An 8,503-nucleotide genomic window follows, 5' to 3' on the forward strand; every position below is an offset into this window, starting at 1 on the left:
TGTGCTATGTGGAAGAGGTAAAGAAAGGTAGTCCGAATGAAAGGAAGATAGTGAGAATGGGAGGGAGGGGGGTGGGTGGAAGGGAGAAGAGGAGGGAGAGTCAAAAGAAGAGAGGGAGTAGGAGACAAAGCGTTGGCCTACTGCACCCATCCCTTAGTGTTTACCCTCCCGTCACCCGTTTGTCTAGGATGCTGGCATCCACGAGAAAGAGTGTGGTGCAGCAAATCCTTAAAATGAAACATATGAGGCCAGAGATTAGGGGTCATATTATGAAGGAATGGCAAAAAGATTATCAACGCTTTAGCGGCAGGAAACTGCAGCTAAAACGGCGATAAGGTGATTGATAATATGCTCTTGTGAATTCCCATAGAAGCCCAGGTTCTGGTGTGAACCTGGGCTTCTATGGGAATTCACAAGGGCATATTATCAAGCCCCTTATAGCTTCTTTAGAGGCAGTTTCCTGCCGCTAAAGCAGCGATAATGTTATTGCCGCTATTTGATATTATAGGTCTACATTATTAGCTACGGGAAAATTGCTTGCATGCACCTGTGCACCCAGGGTGATGCACCCCTGTCCCTTCCCCTGCACTGTGCTCAATTGTAGGTCCTACACACTGAGGTTTCACTGCTCACCTGCCATCACCGGTGTGTCCCATGACATGTTGGTGTAAGCTGCGAGTCCGGGGTTCGTTTGTACAGTAGGAGAGCAGGTCTCGGGCGGGGGCGGTGTCTTGATACCACAATGGAAGGCATCAGAATGCCCAGGGCATCATTGCAGGGTGACCTCCCGCTCCGCCCATCTTGAGTCAATTAATTCAGTGTCTGAAAAGGGAGAAATAATTTAATGGTGGAAACGTCTGCAGGTAAATGAAGGTTTATTTCAAGCTTGATAGAAAACAGGAGTTGAGTGCATCCTTTGTTTTTGAAGTACAATCCACCAACTGTTAGTGGAAATCGTGGTTGAAAGAGGAGTTGGAGTGCACGAGAATTCACAAGGTTAAATAATAATACTTTATACAAACGTTTACATAGAAAGGAACAGAGCACATAGTAGAAGTATAATGTGCGTGTGTAATGCAGTGGCGGAAGGTTGTGGGCATGTACACTTAGTAACAAGCTCACTACAGTGTCCTAAAAGCCAATCCCATGTGTCTGTATAGCAGCGCCGCCCGCTGGCTCAGACTACAGTAGGGTCCAGCAGGTCTTCAAATTGAGACAGAGATGACACTGAATCAAGTCAGAGATCACATCATTACGCATGGCAACATTGCCTATTCGCACTTGCGCACTCAGGCTGATGCATCCCACCCCTCCCGCAGCAACGCGCTCAACACATTTCTGTAGGGCAGCGCTGCCCGCTGGCTCAGGCCTACAGTACTGTCCAGCAGGTCTTTAAAATGAGACAGAGATGAGACTGAATCAGGTTAGAGATCACATCATTACAAGCGGCAACATCGCTTGTTCGCACCTGCTCAGCCAGGCTGATGCATCCCACCCCTCCTGCAGCACCGCTCTCAACACGTGTCTGTAGGGCAGCGCTGCCCGCTGGCTCAGGCCTACAGTACTGTCCAGCAGGTCTTTAAAATGAGACAGAGATGAGACTGAATCAGGTTAGAGATCACATCATTACAAGCGGCAACATCGCTTGTTCGCACCTGCTCAGCCAGGCTGATGCATCCCACCCCTCCTGCAGCACCGCGCTCAACACGTGTCTGTAGGGCAGCGCTGCCCGCTGGCTCAGGCCTACAGTACGGTCCAGCAGGTCTTTAAAATGAGACAGAGATGAGACTGAATCAGGTCAGAGATCACATCATTACATGTGGCAAAATCGCTTGCTTACACCTGCGCAGCCAGGCTGATGCACCCCACCCCTCCCGCCGCACCGCGCTCAATTGGGGACCCTGTGCACCCAGGCCCCTCTGCTCACCTGCTGTCATTGTTGTGTGAGCAAACACTACGGGCAGCAGTGCCCACAATTCAGTTGGAGTGTTGATTGCCAGGATGCTGTACACCTCATGGATCCCTCTTTTTTTTATTGTGCATTGTGATATGAGAGGTGGATGCTGCCATATCACCTGAGGCAGTGTGGAAGAAGAGGGACGCATGGCGTTGTGGTTATCCTATTTATATGTGCGCAAAGTGGGCTGGGCTTAAGTGCGCCAGGCCAGCGTAGGGGTGTGAATAATTATTCCGGGGATATGGGCGTTGTTCAGTTCATGCCTGGCTAGGAAGTATACTTATGTGTGTTTGTTTTGTAAGTTTGAACTCGCAGAGTGTGCAACTTACATTAGTGTAGCATGTGTCGGGAAGGTGGCAACTATCGCTAAAGAGATGGTGTTTGAAAAGATTGACTGGCGAATATCACATGTCATTGTCAAAGTTGTGGATGTGCGCAGACACCCATGTCAATGGTGTGCTGTATTATTGAAAGTGTTGCTATCGCGAAGCGTACACATGTGAATGTGCTCGGATTGAGGGAGAATCAGCTGTGAAGCTATGTCATACACAGTGAAAACACTCATTGCAGTCAAGCAATGCATGTCAGATGTGAATCTGAAAGTCTCACATATAACACAAAACTATATTGGTAAAGCCTGACAACAGAGCATACAGCAAAAGAAATCTACACATTGTTGTTTACTGTTTGTCACATGTGATCTAGATAGTGCACTCTGCCCGTGGCTCCTAATACTTCTTAGAGCTACCAATACCCAGGCCGAAAGGGAGCACAATAATGTGCACACACACACACATCTGGGGCATCGTGTAACACACATTTGTTTTTTGATGGAACGTTTGAGATGCCTGGCCATCCCATGTGGAAGGCTAATGTACAGACCATGAATATTGATCAAGATGATTGTTGCATGTTGTGTGTAGTATAAGATATGTGTATACAGGAAAACACTTTTCAAAAAAGCTTTCTAAGCAGAAGAGGTATCTCTCATCAAACGCTGTAGAGAGAATGAGTAAAATGGATGGGGTCGTACAACTGTTACTATGGGAAATGTTATGAAGCAGTCAAATGCTTTTTTTAAGGTCACATTACAATCGCGCACCGAGCGCGCAAGGAGGCCACACCCGACCCGATTTTGACAAAATATATTTATGATAATATAACTTTATTACAGTTAAAAATATATAAATGTTTAAAATATTTTAGATTATCGCTTGCCCTCACATACTGTTTAAAGTTATTTAGATATACTTTTGAGACAAAAAAACCAGAGAGAATGGCTTACCCGGCGTGACACTATTCGTCTATGATGTAACACAGGGCGTCGCATCACTCTTCACATACGCAACACGTAGTGGGCGTGACCCATATGTACATGACGTAACGCGTGGCTTGGTATTGTGTACCCGTCGGATACCAAAGTAGCAGCTGGGGTGACTTCATGCATATATGATGTTACACGGGACGCAGTGCCACGAACCCGTCGGATACAAAATGAACCAAACCACTTAAACATGCAGCAGTATCTTCACGAAGAAGAAAATAGGGTCGCACTCCAGCATGTATGATCAAGTGATTAATTTATTCTTAAATCATTTAATTAGTCCGCAAAACACAGACCCAACTAATGTGTTTTGGTATTGCAAAAATACTTGCTGGAGTGCGACCCTATTTTCTTCTTCGTATAATATGCACTGGACAGTGCACATTATACGAATTATACTCAATGAGGTGGCACTTACTAATTAACCAGTAGAGAGAACTCCAGTTTGGTAGACATTTTGTGCATAGCTGGGGACTCTTGTTCCATAAAGGGTCAGGTGAGTTTCCATTCTGTTGCAGTCACTCACACAGCTACTGATACACACATACAGGCATCCACTCGAACACCCATTCTGCCAATCTCACATCTAATCACAGAGCCAAACAGTCACTAACTCAACAACCGATAAAACCACTCCCACTTACACTAACACACCCACAAAACCACTCACCAACCCACACACCCACTCACCGACCTATACAGCTATTAGGCTCATATTTCACTTCTACAAAACCAGTGAAATTCAGCAGTTATTTTTACCTGAGCTAATTATGACCTACACCCCGCAATCCCTCAATATGATCTCACATATTACAACCCTCATGATGTGGTCAGACATCGCTGATGACATCACTGATGATACCTCAAATGACATCACTGATGACATAACTGATGACATCATCCACAGAACCACTCACACATCCACCTATAAAACCACTCATTCATATATGAATATATATTCACCCACGTATATACCCATACAACTAGTTACACACCCACTCACTTATCCATAGAGCCAATTCATGTATGTACTTACTCACCCATATAGCTAGGCACACACCTACTCACTCATCCATACAGTCACTCACACACCCACTCTCAACCATATAACCACTCACACAGCTAGTCACTCACCCAAACATCCACTCACACATACCCTTGTTCACCCATACACCTACTCACACATCCACTCACTCACCCATACAGCCTCTTAACAAAGACACTCAATCACCCACACAACAATTTAGAAATCCACTCATACACCCACACAACTACTTACATACCCGTTCATTCAACAATACAACCATTCACACGCATGCTCACTACCCAAGCAGCCACTCACACAGATACTCACTCTCTATTACAGCCACTTACACACCAACTCACTTGACTAAACACTCACTCAAACAGCCAATCCCACACACATACAGCCATGTACATACCCAGTCACTCCCTCATACAGACACTCGCATAGCTAACTCAGTCACCCATGCAGTGACTCAAGATTCCACTCACCGGCCCATTCAGCCACTCACATTGCCACTTACTCATACATCCAGACATTCATAAATACAGCCACTCAAACAGCCACTCATTCACCCACACGGGTACTCATACACCAACTCACTCACCATACAGCCACTCACACAGCTAATCATGTGCCCATACACCCACTCACACATATGTTTTTTCATGCATACACCCACTCACACACCGACTCACTCACCCAAACAGCCTCTCAACACAGACACTCACTGACCCATACAACTCCACACACATACCCACACAACCACTTAATTACCCATTCACACAACTATACGGCCATTCACACACCTGCTTACTCATCCATACATCCACTCATATAGATACTCACACTCTAATACAGCCACTTACACAGCAACTCACTTAATGAAGCAGCCACTCAGACAACCACTCCTGCATGCATACAGGCACTCGCTCATACAGCCACTCACACAGCTAATCAGTCACCCGTACAGTGACTCATGCATCCCCTCACCTACCCACCCAGACAGCCACTCACATAGCCACTCACACACCCATACAGTCATGACTCACCCACACACTCACCAATCCAGCCATTCAAACAGCTACTCACTCACCCACACAGGTACACACACACACACTTATACACCCAAATACTGTCTCACACACCCACTCAGACACCTATACAGCCACCCAGAAACCCACTCACACACCGATACACACAGTCACACAACCACTCACATAATATATGTTAGAAATAATCTAACTCATTAGTAGTACATCGAGGGGCATATTTTCAAGAAGTGTGATAACCATCGCAAAAGTAACTTAGCGCAACTTCCAACATCGCTGTGTGTCGTGGGAAAATTACGCCATGTTAACCAAGAATTCTCAACATGGCGGTACCATACAATAGTCTCCAGATAATGCGTCAACTGACCCTATTAAAATCAACGATACGCAGCAACAATGCGAAACGCGAGCACAAAAAAAGCTGCGATGAGGCCAATCGTGATACTAAAACCAGCGTAAACCAGCTATAGGCCTGCAATTCACACGAATCATGTGGAAAAAATCACCATAAAAGTAGAAAAAACTGACAAACAAATGCTAAACATCAGCGAAGCACTATGGATGTTGCCGGAGCAAGTACGGAGGAGAACCAGAACCCCACAAGCCCCCCAGAGGACCTGCCTAGGACCTCGGGGTCAGGGAAGGCCAAGGAGTAGAAGAGTAGGAAGAAGCCCTTCAGGCTGCAGGAAAACAGGATCCTGATGACGGAGGTGGTCGAACACCATCAGCAACTGTTCGTCACCTCCACTGTGTCGTTGGCAACCAAAAATGGACCATGGCAGTCCATTGTCGACAAGGTGAATGCAGTGGGAGTGCTGAAGAGTATAAAGGAAGCTGTCAAGAGGTGCTGGAATGACGTCAAGGGCGAAACCAAGCTGAAACTCGCCAACAACCGGAAGGCAGTAATGCAGACTGGAGGTGGGAGTCCTGCAACACTGAAGGAGCTGGACGAGTTGGAGGAAGTGGTGTCCACAGTCATTAGTGGGGAGACGGTGACTCGAGTTGGGGGACCTGACACTGCTCAACAAGACTGGACACAACAGCAACAGGGTTAGTAACGACCAGGGACTGGGAGACGGGGGAGATGGTCACAATGGCACACATGCACAATTGAGCTGAGCACATCTGCGGACAAACCATGCCCCAGACCCCAACTCCCACCAAGAGACCAATGTACCCAAGTATGCAACATTTCAGCACTGTATAAGCACAGAAGTCAAAGGCACATCACAGAAAAGGGATAAGGGGCAGCAAAACAGAGCAGCAGGGGCCAAAGCCCTGAACCGCAGCAAGCACACATAACATGCAGAGCACAGCAACACTGACATAAATTTGGCACAGACCGCAACACATCCACAACATAACACCGGACACAACTGGTGCCGACTGGATGTAAACACTGGCCAATCACATGTGGAATTGCAGGGGAATTTGAGTTGATAATGTACAAGTACAAACACACACGTCTGTTGTTGAAATGTCCACTGTCCCCATCAAATAGGCAGCCCCTCAAATAACCACAATGTACACAGTCATGCAGTCTGTATGTAAACATGTACAATGTGACAACACACATGTGAACACATTGTTAAACTGCATTTCCCCTTTCACATTGCAGAGGGACAATCAAAACCTCCTGCAGAGCAGCTCGAACTTCTCTTCCCTGATGACGAAGAGGACCACCACAGCTTCAACTCCGACGCCCTCCAACAGCTCGTGGAGAACCTTCGCAGACCACTTCCAGGAGCAGGGCAACCCAGCTGCTACGAGGAGACCCCACCCCTGCACAGACCACACAGCAGGCAGCACCCATCACCACAGCTGCCTCCCAGGACCGCCACGAAGAACACATGGACTTCCTATGCCCTGTGTTGGGATGCCAGGAGCAGCTGGCTGAACAGGTGCGGGTGGGCTTCGACCTCATGGCGGACAAACTAGATGCCATACTTGGGTGTCTAAGTCCCATCAGGGACCACTCACAGTCCCTAACGGCCACCCACTGTCTGCTCCATGCTCTCCAATTACCCATGGCTGGCATTGCCAGAGTCCAGACTCAGAGACAAAAACAACTGACTAGTTAGAATGGCTCCATTGAGCTCGCCCAGGAGGTGGAAAACATGCAGAGGTTCATGGAGACCATGGAGCAGGCAATGGGGAAAGAGTGGCTGCAACGGCTGCACACCAGTGAGTGATAGCTGGGTTCCTCAATGACCTCAAAACCATCCTCATGGCATTGCTGCCACAAGGCCTGGCTCTGTTGCTTGCTTCTGCTCCCACTAAATCCATATCTCTGCCCCCTGAAATGTCAGTGCCACGCAGTGCGGCAGATATTCCCCGCCCCCCGGCCCCTGAGGTATCACTGCCACACAGTGCTGGAGAAAGGCCAGCACCATCCACACGTGAGGCAAATGGGACAGCAGAGGACGAAGAGGTGGATGAAAGCACCATTGTGGTAAGAAGGATGCAATCAATCAATCAATCAAAGCATTTATATAGCGCACTACTCACCCGGAGGGTCTCAAGGCGCTAGGGGAGGGGGGGTCCGCTACTGCTCGAACAGCCAGGTCTTGAGCTGCTTCCTGAAGGCAAGGTGGTCCTGGGTCAGGCGGAGGTGGGTCGGGAGGGAGTTCCAAGTCTTGGCGGCCAGGTAGGAGAAGGACCTTCCTCCTGTGGTGGCTCTTCGGATGCGGGGGACGGAGGCGAGGGCGTGGCCGGTCGATCGGAGCTGGCGTGTGGGGGCGTAGAAGTTGATGCGGCTGTTGAGGTATCCTGGGCCTTCATGGCATTCATCTCCGCCACATGGCCGGTTTCAGCTTGGTTCTGCTCTCTGCATCATCACCTTTCACTGTACCCCGATACACTCTGCGACACTCACCTTGGACCTCGCAATGGACTGCCATAATCTGTTTGATCGCCAATGACACAACAATCAGACTGCGGACTGAACGCTTCCTCTTCCTTTGGACTTGTCATTCCCTTAAGGACTCTGGCTGGCCCTCCACGGGCCCACATTGTAAATTGGGGTTTGCATAGCCCTGTACTGCTCCGAATGCAACACTCCACTGAATGTGCATTAAACATTCCGACTCACACAGATGTGTTGTGTCTATGGTCTTTCATGTGTGGTAGTATTGATGAATGTAGGG

The sequence above is a fragment of the Lissotriton vulgaris genome, chromosome 6 (assembly GCF_964263255.1).
Source record: "Lissotriton vulgaris chromosome 6, aLisVul1.2, whole genome shotgun sequence".
Lineage (NCBI taxonomy): Eukaryota > Metazoa > Chordata > Amphibia > Caudata > Salamandridae > Lissotriton > Lissotriton vulgaris.